Below are 10,623 nucleotides of genomic sequence, written 5' to 3' on the forward strand. Positions count from 1 at the left end.
CCTGCCTTTGGCCCAGGGCGCGATCCTGGAGACCCGGGATCGAATCCCACGTCGGGCTCCCGGTGCATGGAGCCTGCTTCTCCCTCTGCCTATGTCTCTGCCTCTCTCTCTCTCTCTCTGTGACTATAATAAATAAATAAAAATAAATAAATAAAAAATAAAATTAGGCATATATATATACCTATATACACGTATATATTTTTTCAGACAGTTGTTAAGATTTTGTCAGCACCCTTTTGCGTATATCCTTCTCTTGAGTTTCTGCTCAAATGTCATATTCCCCATGAAATCCTTTTGGATCTTGTCTAAACCGGTATTAAATGCACCTTCTGCCTTCCATAGCAACTTGGGACCTAATTAAAATGCTTTTTATCCTAAAGAGTACTTAGTTTTATGCATATATCTATTTATCTCTCTGTCTGGTAACCTCCTAGAAAATAAAAGAAAAAGTATTATAGATCTTAATCTTGGCATGCAGCTTGACATTTAGCATGAAACTATACTGTAAGACTCTCAGGAAATATTTGTCAAAAAATCAAATATTTCACAGGGTTTGATTTAGATGGCATTATAAAATAGTTTCCTTTTTCCAGTGGATTCTAGATATCTTCTCATTGCCTGCGAGCAGATCAGCTGACAATAGAGTGGATTTGAAGTAAAAGAAATTGAATTAATATTTTTCTTTCACCACATTAGTGAAATGTAACACATTAGTAAATCTCTTAGAATTAATTTATTGATTAATTTTAAGAAAAACCAATCTTCCTTCTTCACAAAATATTCTTACTAAATAAGAAGAATTGGGGTCAGGATAAAATTAATAGGTACTGAGCCAGCTTTTTCTTTCCTGCATTTTTCTAGGTCTAAGATTCTTTACCCAGCTTTTACCTGATAATAATATCAATAATAATAAGTTAATGCTTTTATGTGCCTCCTGTGCTCCAAGTGCTTCACATATTTATCAAATACTCATCACATTTCTATAAGGTAAGTAGTATATGTATTATTTAACATGTATAATTTACTATATATGTATGTACAAACACACAGGGAAATTGAGTACCAGAGCATTTAAATAACCGTAAAACTAGTAAGTGACAGAGCTGGAATTTGAACCCTGGCAGTCTAGCCTCAGAGTTAAATTTGACAAAGCAGTTTTCATATCTTAGAGAGAGACTATCTTATAAAAAAAAAACAATGAAATTTTTGTGTTCTTAAAAAATAAGAGCCTGAAAGAATCGGAGCATATAATTTATCCATAAACCATAATTTTGGGAAGAATTCATGAAACTATAAGTGGCAGATTTCCTCCCAAAAAGAGATAACAGAGGCACCTGGGTGGCTCAGTCAATTAAGCGTCTGCCTTCCGCTTGGGTCATGACCCCTCATTGGGCTCTGTTCAGCAGGGAGTCTGCTTCTCCCTCTCCTTCTCCCCTCACCCCCCAACCACTCATGCTCTTGCTCTCTCTCTCAAATAAATAAATAAAATATTTAAAAACAAACAAGCCAAACCAAAGGAGATAACATTTCACTGTCTGAGAGAGGAAAGGTTAACAAGAGGAAAGCTAACCACTGCAGGGTTAGATACTAGTGTGGTCTCAGAAAAGATGGTGCTAAAGATGGTGCTAAAAGATGGTCATCTCTGCCAGGTTGGCAGGGAAAAGGAGCAATATCCCCAGATAGGTTTGGGGGGATCCAAGAACAGAGAGGATCCAGGTCTTCCCAGTAGACTACAGCTGGGAGAGAAACAGCCTTCCAGAGGAAGCCTAGACCAGAGCTGTGCCCAACTGGGCAGACAAATGGTGGCCAGGATGGTCTACTGGAGAGGAGACCTAGGAAAGCTCCAGGAGACTCTGGAGTCCCCGGGATGCTAGAAGAGCAATTCAACAATTTCCCATACCTATAGAGGTATGAGAGGATTGAAAAGGTCCTACAGTCACAATGAAGCCATGCCATCTGCAGATCTCCCTCAGGTACAGGGATATTCAAAGACCAGACAGAAAGAATGAAAGGCCACAGAAGCAATATGATAGGAAGAACTTTCCAGATTTAAATTCAGAGCTAACTGATTTTTAACCTGGAGTTATAGAGTAATTTCTAATTTCACTGACTTTACCTGAGGGATGATTAAATAAATGCGATGGAGAGAATAGGGATTTAGACAAAGTATTAGATTAAATTACAGAAACTAAATTTAGAATTCTCATAAACTAGAGTTAGAAACTATGAAATTTAAACTGGTTGTACACTCTCCTCATAGGTGTATAAGTCCATTTAAGAGATAATAACTGAAATTTAATAGAGAATTAATGTCCTAACAGACATGTATTCATTTAATATATATGTGTATGTATTTGTACATGTGCGTGTATAACAAACATATACACCTTTGACTGACTATGACTGATTTATAGATTATTTATCTGTCTGTTTATAGAACACCATCACTGGGATGTACAGTTAACTTTTTGAAGATGTCACAGTAGTTAAGAGTTCAGGTCTGGAGAGGTGCTTGGGTCAGTCAGTTAAGTGTCTGCCTTCCAGCCCACCTCAGGCTCTCTGCTCAGTGGGGAGTCTGCTTCTCCTTTTCTCTTTCCCTCAGCACCCTCTCTGCCCCCTCCCTCTTCTTGCACGTGCATGCCCTCTTTCTCAAATAAATAAATAAACAAAATCTTTAAAAAACAAAGAGTATAGGTCTAAGGGCCAGACTCCTAGAGTTTATACCCTGACTGCTTCATACTCCATGTGAAACCTTGAGTAAGTTATTTGACCTGTTGCAGATATAGTTTCCTCATCTGTAAGTCTTCACAGGGTTGTTGGGAAAATCCCATGTGTTAATAGTCCTAATGTATAGAAAGGTGGGGGTGCCTTTGTAAGTCCTCAGAAATGTTAGCCACAGGCATTTCATATGGTCTTCAGTCAGCATGACTGGGGGTCATGTTCAAACTTCTTTCCTTGTTTTCATATCGGTGAACTAGGCCATGCAGTCATTGGCAGTGGGCATGACCTCCACGCTCTTCAGTCTCCTATGGAATCTGGAGCATCACTTGGAGAAGCTTGGACTCTTCCCAGGTGCACTTCTTCTGAGTGTGCTGCAACCTACCATATGTGAGTCCAGCCCCTTCACTCTCTTACCTACCTTTGTACATTTCAGCCTTTTTATGGGAAAGGGAAGCCATCTTTGAAGACAGTAGAAGAGCAATTATCTCTTCTTTTATCTCTTCTGGAGGAAGATAATCATGGAAATCACCTTTTAAAAAATTACTATTAAAAATGTGAGTGTTGAATAAAGAGAATGCTTTTAGTTATAAAAACTCATGTTTCCTTTGTGTTCATTTAAATTGATATCATAGATGATATTGTGTTTTCTGTCTTTTCATCTTATTCTTCAGTGTCTAGGTCACAGATTAGTGCTTCTAGGGAATGATTTTGCTGCCAATGTGTTGAAGTCATGAATCCATTTTCTGATCTGCTGGCTTTAGAGTTTTGGTTTTTTTTGTTTTGTTTTGTTTTTAAAGAAAGAGGTTTGCCCCTTTTTTATTTAGATTCCTGCATGAATTTGTTAGCATTTAATGAGTATTTACTTTTCTGTTAAAAAACATGAGTTATGGGACACCTGGGTGGCTCAGTCGTTGAGCATCTGCTTTTGGCTCAGGGCATGATCCCTGGGTCCAGGATCGAGTCCCGCACCGGGCTCCCTGCGTGGAGCCTGCTTCTCCCTCTGCCTGTATCTCTGCGTCTCATGAATAAATAAATAAAGTCTTAAAAAAAAAGTTATCAGTACTTGGATGATTATTTCTGTTTATCGACATGTCACCACCAAAGCCTCCAGTTTCAAGAGTGACTTTAATAGAGAGGCCAGCAAAAACATGTAATGAACAATGATTTTAAGAAAACAGGCTTACCTGGTTGACTAATACTACCTCCAAGAAGAGGAGCAGCAAATAGCTTGTTTCTTGTGCTTAGATTCTATTGTTAGTAAGTTATCAAAATAATACTGATCAAAATTTGAATCTAAATTGAAGTTAAACTGTGAAACCAAGACGATCAATCTGATTTAAGTCCCTTGAAGGTGGCAAATGGAGATTTAGTTTCTGTTCTTTCATTTAATGGAAGTTTAGAATAGTTTTGAAAATATTATTGTGATTTTTTTGTCATGAGACTTACAGAATAATTCCAAATCTGAAGTGGCAAGTACATGAAATTACTTTAGTGTTTTTTTAATACTCGTGAGAACTTTTTAAAGCCAACTCAAAGACTATACATTCTGAAATATTCCAGAGAAGTAAATTTTGAGGTAAATTGACATAAAGTTGTCTTAAAAGAAAATTCTGGAGGCACATGGGTGGTTCAATGGTTGAGCATCTGCCTTTGGCTCAGAGTGTGATCCTGGAATCCCAGGATCGAGTCCCGTATCGGGCTCCTTGCATGGAGCCTGCTTCTCCCTCTGCCTATGTCTCTGCCTCTCTCTCTGTGTCTCACATGAATAAATAAATAAATTCTTCAGAACAAAAGAAAATTTCAGAACATAAGCTAATATTACACATTAATTTTTTTAAAGCCAAAAGAATTTCTTTGCTTTTTTTCCTTACAAATTTAAAGTTATTCATAGTTTTAAGGAAATAGAAGACTGAAATATAATTGAAGTTGTATATTTAGTAGTATAGATAGACTCTAATATTTTGTCTTTTAACATTTGATTTTGTGTTCTTGTCAGTGAACCATTAGGTAAAAAAAAAAAAAAAAAATGAGGAAATAAAGCACTATTTTCCTTACTCTTTACTAGGAGTAAGTGTTCCTGAGGCTGACATTGAGTAAAATTCTGAAAATCAAGAAAATGTGACATGGTTTCTTGGGAAGTCTGAGAAATCATTGAAAACGTTATATTGTATAATTAAGTCACTTACCTTCTGACTGGTCAAAATGTCAATCCTAGATCTTTTCAAGAAAGAAAACTTGAAATTTCATATCTCGCTGGGAACTATGAAACGTTTGCATGAGACACATCTGGTCTAAGACAGACCTTGGGGTCCCAGGTTTCTCATGTGTAAGGTGACGTTTCTTAGATTATCCACCTCGCTCTAATATTCTTCATTTTCTTAAAACTCTAAGTGAAAAATAAGCAAACGTGATTCCAAAAGAAAATGTTTATCAAAGACAGTTCTAATGATTTTTCTACCTGTATTTCCACCTGAGTAATTACAGAATTAACATAAAGTGAGTAGGTAATAGCAGCTACTTAGCTTGTTGCTACCAGATTAGTTTCAGGCCACTGCATTCCATGGTGAAACTTCAGAGTTCCGCAGCGTTTATCATACAATCCACCATAGTACTGGAGGTGTGACCTTGAAATTTGGGAAAACACTAGGGATTGAAGCCCACCTGGAATAATCTACTAGTAGTTTCCACGGTTAAAAAAAAAATAAAAACAAAACAAAACCTAAATGACCTCATTAGTTTCTAATTTCCAGGATGCCCAAATTGCCTTGCCCAAGAAAAATGCTACATTTTATTTCATCCACAATCTGTGGTACTTGATATCATTGTTGTTCTCTGCATATGTGTATTCATTTCAGGAATATCTCAGTTCTTGATATAAAGTCTCATTTCTTTCCTTAATGCAGATTCCGTCAGGTTTTACTAACTCTCAGTACCTCTGCAAACCTGAGAAAAGTTCAGTGGGAGGAAATGATTCTCCATAAAATTCTTGTAGCTGTTTCAGCAATGAAAAATACACAAACATTTCAAATAATTAAAATCGGAAGACAATGTGGTTGTGTGTTCTCAGTTGCTCAGTCCCTTAGTTTCCTGTGATATATGTATTTTTTCTCCAAAAAAAATGGTATTATTGTGCTTTAAGCTAGAAATATCAATGAAATTCGCACTCTTGGATAAACCTTTTTAACAAATAAATCTTCCATAGAGTGACATCAGCATCACTGAGAAGTTCAGTAACGTCTGTCCTTACCTAGGCCAGGGCTGATAGTAGGATGTGCTGTCGTAGAAATGGGCTCCTTTCCAGCAATGCTGACAATATGATTCCAAAGTAATAAAGGTCAGGTGGTGGTGCAAGGTGTGTGTGATTATTACAATCAGTGGCACCCCATTCGGGGTGGTGGCCAAGAAAGCTCACCCTTCAGAGAGGTACAGAGATGGTATTCCACAGACAAGAGCAGAGGGCGGTCCGTAAGGGTACTATTTAATTTATACAACCAAGAAAAATCAAGGATGGATAAGCAGGAGATGGAAGATGGCTACCCCAGTAAACAGTCGTGATTCCTTAGTTTCTGTACCTGAACCAATTCTCAGAGCTGGAACCCATTAACTGAAGGAGAAACCAAATTCCTATGAGGATAGACCCTGCGACAGTGCAGCAAGTGTATTCAGTTCCAATTCCCTAGTTTTGTTTCTAAAGTGAATTATAAACATTAACTCTTGTAAATGTGCATGGGGGAGAAGGAATTACCCAGATCTGTAGAAGATTACTGGACAATGCATCTAAATGAATGTCATTGCTCGAGGACTCAAAGTGCCAACTTGGCCTCCTATTAGCTTGGGGGTGTGTGGTGGCCAGGTAATAGGTGGCATCCTGGCCCAGGTCCCAGCCATGAACCTACCCTGTGGTCATTTCTCCAATGCAAAACTGGAATGTGCATACTTGGTAGTTGACGGAGAATCCTCAAGTAATTCTTGATGTTTGGGGTGTCAGTTATTATAGGGGAGAAGGCCAGCTAGAAGCCTCTGAATCGTTTTCTTTCCAGTATAGTAAATCAATACTGTGTCTTGGGACTGAATGACAGAGATTAGTATCATGCTAACAGAAGAGAGGATGGTCTCTATGATATTCCTGCTAAATGAACCAACCTGGGCTTTAGAGAAGTATGATTGATCATGAGGGATGACAGTGAAATTCCATAAAGTTAAACAATTAGTGGCTTCAATTGCAGCTGTTATACTGCATGCGGTATTTTCACTAGTATAGATAAACAAAAATTCTGATATACAATATACTGTCTTTGAGCTGATAAAAGCCTTCCATCCCATACATGTCAGGAAAGTGATTTGCACTTATGTAACACAGACAGTATTATACATTTCCTGTGTTGCCCCAAGTCCATGTTAAAACCCCATACTGTCTGCCATAATGTCATCAAAAAGGAGCCTGGACTGATACCCTGTGGTATATCACATTGGTCTAATAAAAACATCATGCGAATAGAACCAGATGAGCACAAAGTATGTGTGTTGTGTTAAGACCCATGCATTCCTAGGGTAGGAGACAAACTGTGAAGATTCAGGAGCCTACCTATATGAAATGCTTAGTGGGGTTAGGGCCTGGGGAATTTACAACATCCTTCTAAAGTAAAAGATAAATTCTATTGTATCTCACCTCACACCACAAAGAGAAAGAAACACAATTCTTGGGTGTTTTTGTTTTGTTTCATTTAGATCTGGGGACAGCATATTATACATTTGGAAATTCTCTTCTAACTCTTATATATACTGGTCGTGTGAAAGGCCGCCAGCTTTGAGTGGGGCCCTAAGCAAGAAAGAGGTCTGGAGCAGATCCAGGCAGTAGCAAACTATCTATCATTCAGAAAGTTGTGACTGTAATGTCATTGGTCCTTTGCAGAGACCTGACCATGGAACATCAAGTCACCAGTCTAATGTGGTCACAGATGGCCTTCTTTAGTAAGATTTTGCTGACCCCCCAAGTCATAATAAGCTCCGGCAAGCTGAGCAGTCATCCAGTATAAATGGAAGTGATTCCACAAGTTCCAAGCACAGACAGGACCAGATGGCACCAGTAAAAACCTTCTTATGATTTATTTTTAAATATTTTATTTATTTATTCATGATAGACCCAAAGAGAGAGACAGAAAGAGAGAGAGAGAGAGAGAGAGACAGGCAGAGGGAGAAACAGGCTCCCTGCAGGGAGCCCGATGTGGGACTCCATCCCAGGACCCCAGGATCACAACCTGAGCTGATGGCAGTTGCTCAACCACTGAGCCACCCAGGTGCCCCAACCCTCTTATCATCTTATCTAGCACTTCTCACCCCTGGCTTTATGTGGGTGTTGGGGTCCCTTATGACCATCTTATTGAGGAGGAAGAGGCCGGCTAGGTTGATTAAGAAGTTGGCTTAGTTTATTAGTGACAGCTGAAGATGAACTGCTGCTCTCTATTCCACTTACTCAGGACAGCCCTGAAAAAAAGTGGTGACTGGAACTCCTTCCACAGAGCAGAGTTCTGGGTGGTGCACTCAGTCATCTACTTTGTGTGAATAGGAAAATGAAACAAAATAAGAATAGACAGGGGCTCATGGGTGTTGGCACTGATCGAACAGGGACCAGAAAGGGAAAGACTGGAAGTTCTGGCTGAGGAGGTCTTGGGAAAAGGCATGGAAACGGATCTGCAGGGATTGCCATGCAGTAAGATGTTCTTGCCCTGGCATCCGATGTAAACACCCACTGAAAACATTCACCATTGAAACGATATTAAACAAACAAGTAGGGGCACCTGGGTGGCTCAGTGGTTGAGCGTCTGCCTTTGACTCAGATCGTGATCCTGGGGTCCTTGAATCGAGTTCCTCATCAGGCTCCCCTCAGGGAGCCTGCTTCTCCCTCTGCCTTGCCCACCACCTCTTGTGCTTCTGTGTTCTCTCTCCCTCTCTCAAACAAACAATCAAATAAATAAATAAATAAATAAATAAATAAATAAATAAAAAACAAGTGGACAGAATGACTTGGCCAGTTGATCTCAGTTAGGCTCTGTCATCAAGTACCTGAAAACCAGCATACTAGTTGACCTGATGGACAGTAGTCATGGAAGTGGAGATGGGCCTGATAGCATGGCCTCCGACTCATCAAGTCTGGGCTAGCTATCGCCACTGCTGAATGTTTACCTTGCCAGCAATAGGACCAAATACTGAGCCCCTATATACCTGAGAACAACAAATCACTTGGAAGAAACCAACTATATTGGACCCTTTCACCTCGAGAGAACAATAAACACATTGGTCAGGACCGGCACCCGTTCTGAGTATGCGTTTGCCTCTTTTGCACACAGGGCCTCAGCCAATGCCAGAATCGAAGAGTTTGTAGGTTCTTTGACCCACCAATAGAAGATTCCAGATAGAACCATGTTATACTAAGGAACCTACCTTAGAGCCCACAGTGGGCATATGAACCTATCACATACTGTGCCACCTATAAGCTCCTAGCCTGACTGAGAAATAGAATGGTCTCTTAAAGATGCACCTGTCACCAGGTCTGAGAGAACAGACCTCTGGGTCTGTCATGAATAAATAAATAAAATCTTAAAAAAAAAAAGATTGTAAGAAGGTTTTTACTGGTGCCATCTGGTCCTGTCTGTCCACCTGGAGAGGATGGGCATTTATATGATGCTGTGCCCCGAAAACTAGAATATATGGACCCAGGAAACAAAAGTGGAAGTATAGGGATGCCTTGGTGGCTCATTCAGTTAAGCATCTGCCTTCAGCTCAGGTCATGATCCCAGGGTCCTGGGGTTGAGCTCCGTGTTGGGCTCCCTACTCAGTGGGGAACCTGCCTCTTCCTCTCCCTCTGCAGCTCCCCTTGCTTGTACTCTCTCTATCAAATAAATAAATAAAATCTTTTTGTTAAAAGTGGAAGTATAAATGATAGCATTACTTCTAGTGACTCATTTTGTGTTTCCAATATTGCTGTGGATATAGAGGTCCTTGTTCTCAAAGGGGGAATACATTTACCAGGGGACACAGTAAGATTCTCATCGACTTTTTTTTTTTTTTCTCTCATCGACTTTTAAGCAAAATATGTTGACCAATCACTTCAGGCCTTTCATACTAAGAGACCAGCAGGTGAGGAGATGAATTATCTTATTGACATTGGCAATTGAACTTGATTATCTGGAGAAAAAAGGGTCATTGTAGTACAACAGGGAGACCGGAGTCAGGTAATCCATTGAAGCATTTTTTGTTTTTCATGTTCACTTCGATGGTAAATGGATAATAGAACAACTGTGGCCTGAGAAAGGGCTAAGATTCATTAGGAATGAGGATCTGGGTCACCCCTGCAGGCAAGAGAACCTGAAATGCCAATCTAGCAATGCAAGAAATTCAGAATGTGTGCTGGAATAGAGGGCTGATGAGTAATACCTATGACCTTGAATTCAACTGCAGTGTCAGGGCTACAGTCCTACTGGTCTGTCCTACTGGTCTTTTCCTCTAAGGGCTTCAGGAAGCTCTTCCCTAGTGGGACAAGCTTATTCCAAGAAGCAAGCAGATCTAAGTAGAACAAGAGTGGATTGTAGGGGATACAATGGTGCTCTATTCCGATCCTTATTATTATTATTATTATTATTATTATTATTATTATTAATCAGCTCTATTGAAGTATAACGGACTCAGGCCCATTCTTTAGGAGGGTTAATGTACTTACTGCTTTATCAGCTGCTGGTTTCTTACAACTGAGTCTCTCGCTTTAAACTGCCCTAGCTCCAAACAACTGCCTCACTTCCAGTTACATTTCTTCCAGAGGGTGGATGAGGAGTGCACTACTAATGACTGGCTGATGTGGGTGGACCTACAAAGCCTGACCTTCTATCTTGTATTTGGGACAATTCT

At 39.7% G+C, this 10,623-nt stretch overlaps 1 long non-coding RNA gene across 4 annotated transcripts in view; it reads left to right on the plus strand.

Annotated features, from left to right (window-relative positions):
- LOC140596650 (uncharacterized) overlaps nucleotides 1-3,314 on the plus strand; it is a 76,497-nt gene extending 73,183 nt beyond the window's left edge. For all 4 annotated transcript variants that reach the window (XR_011998545.1, XR_011998546.1, XR_011998543.1 and 1 more), the window contains 2 exons: nucleotides 862-987; nucleotides 2,979-3,314. This is a non-coding gene — a long non-coding RNA (uncharacterized lncRNA). The remainder of the gene's footprint in view (nucleotides 1-861; nucleotides 988-2,978) is intronic.
- The last annotated feature ends 7,309 nt before the right edge of the window (nucleotides 3,315-10,623 follow it).

This window comes from Vulpes vulpes, unplaced genomic scaffold, assembly GCF_048418805.1.
Source record: "Vulpes vulpes isolate BD-2025 unplaced genomic scaffold, VulVul3 Bu000000706, whole genome shotgun sequence".
Taxonomy (NCBI): Eukaryota; Metazoa; Chordata; class Mammalia; order Carnivora; family Canidae; genus Vulpes; species Vulpes vulpes.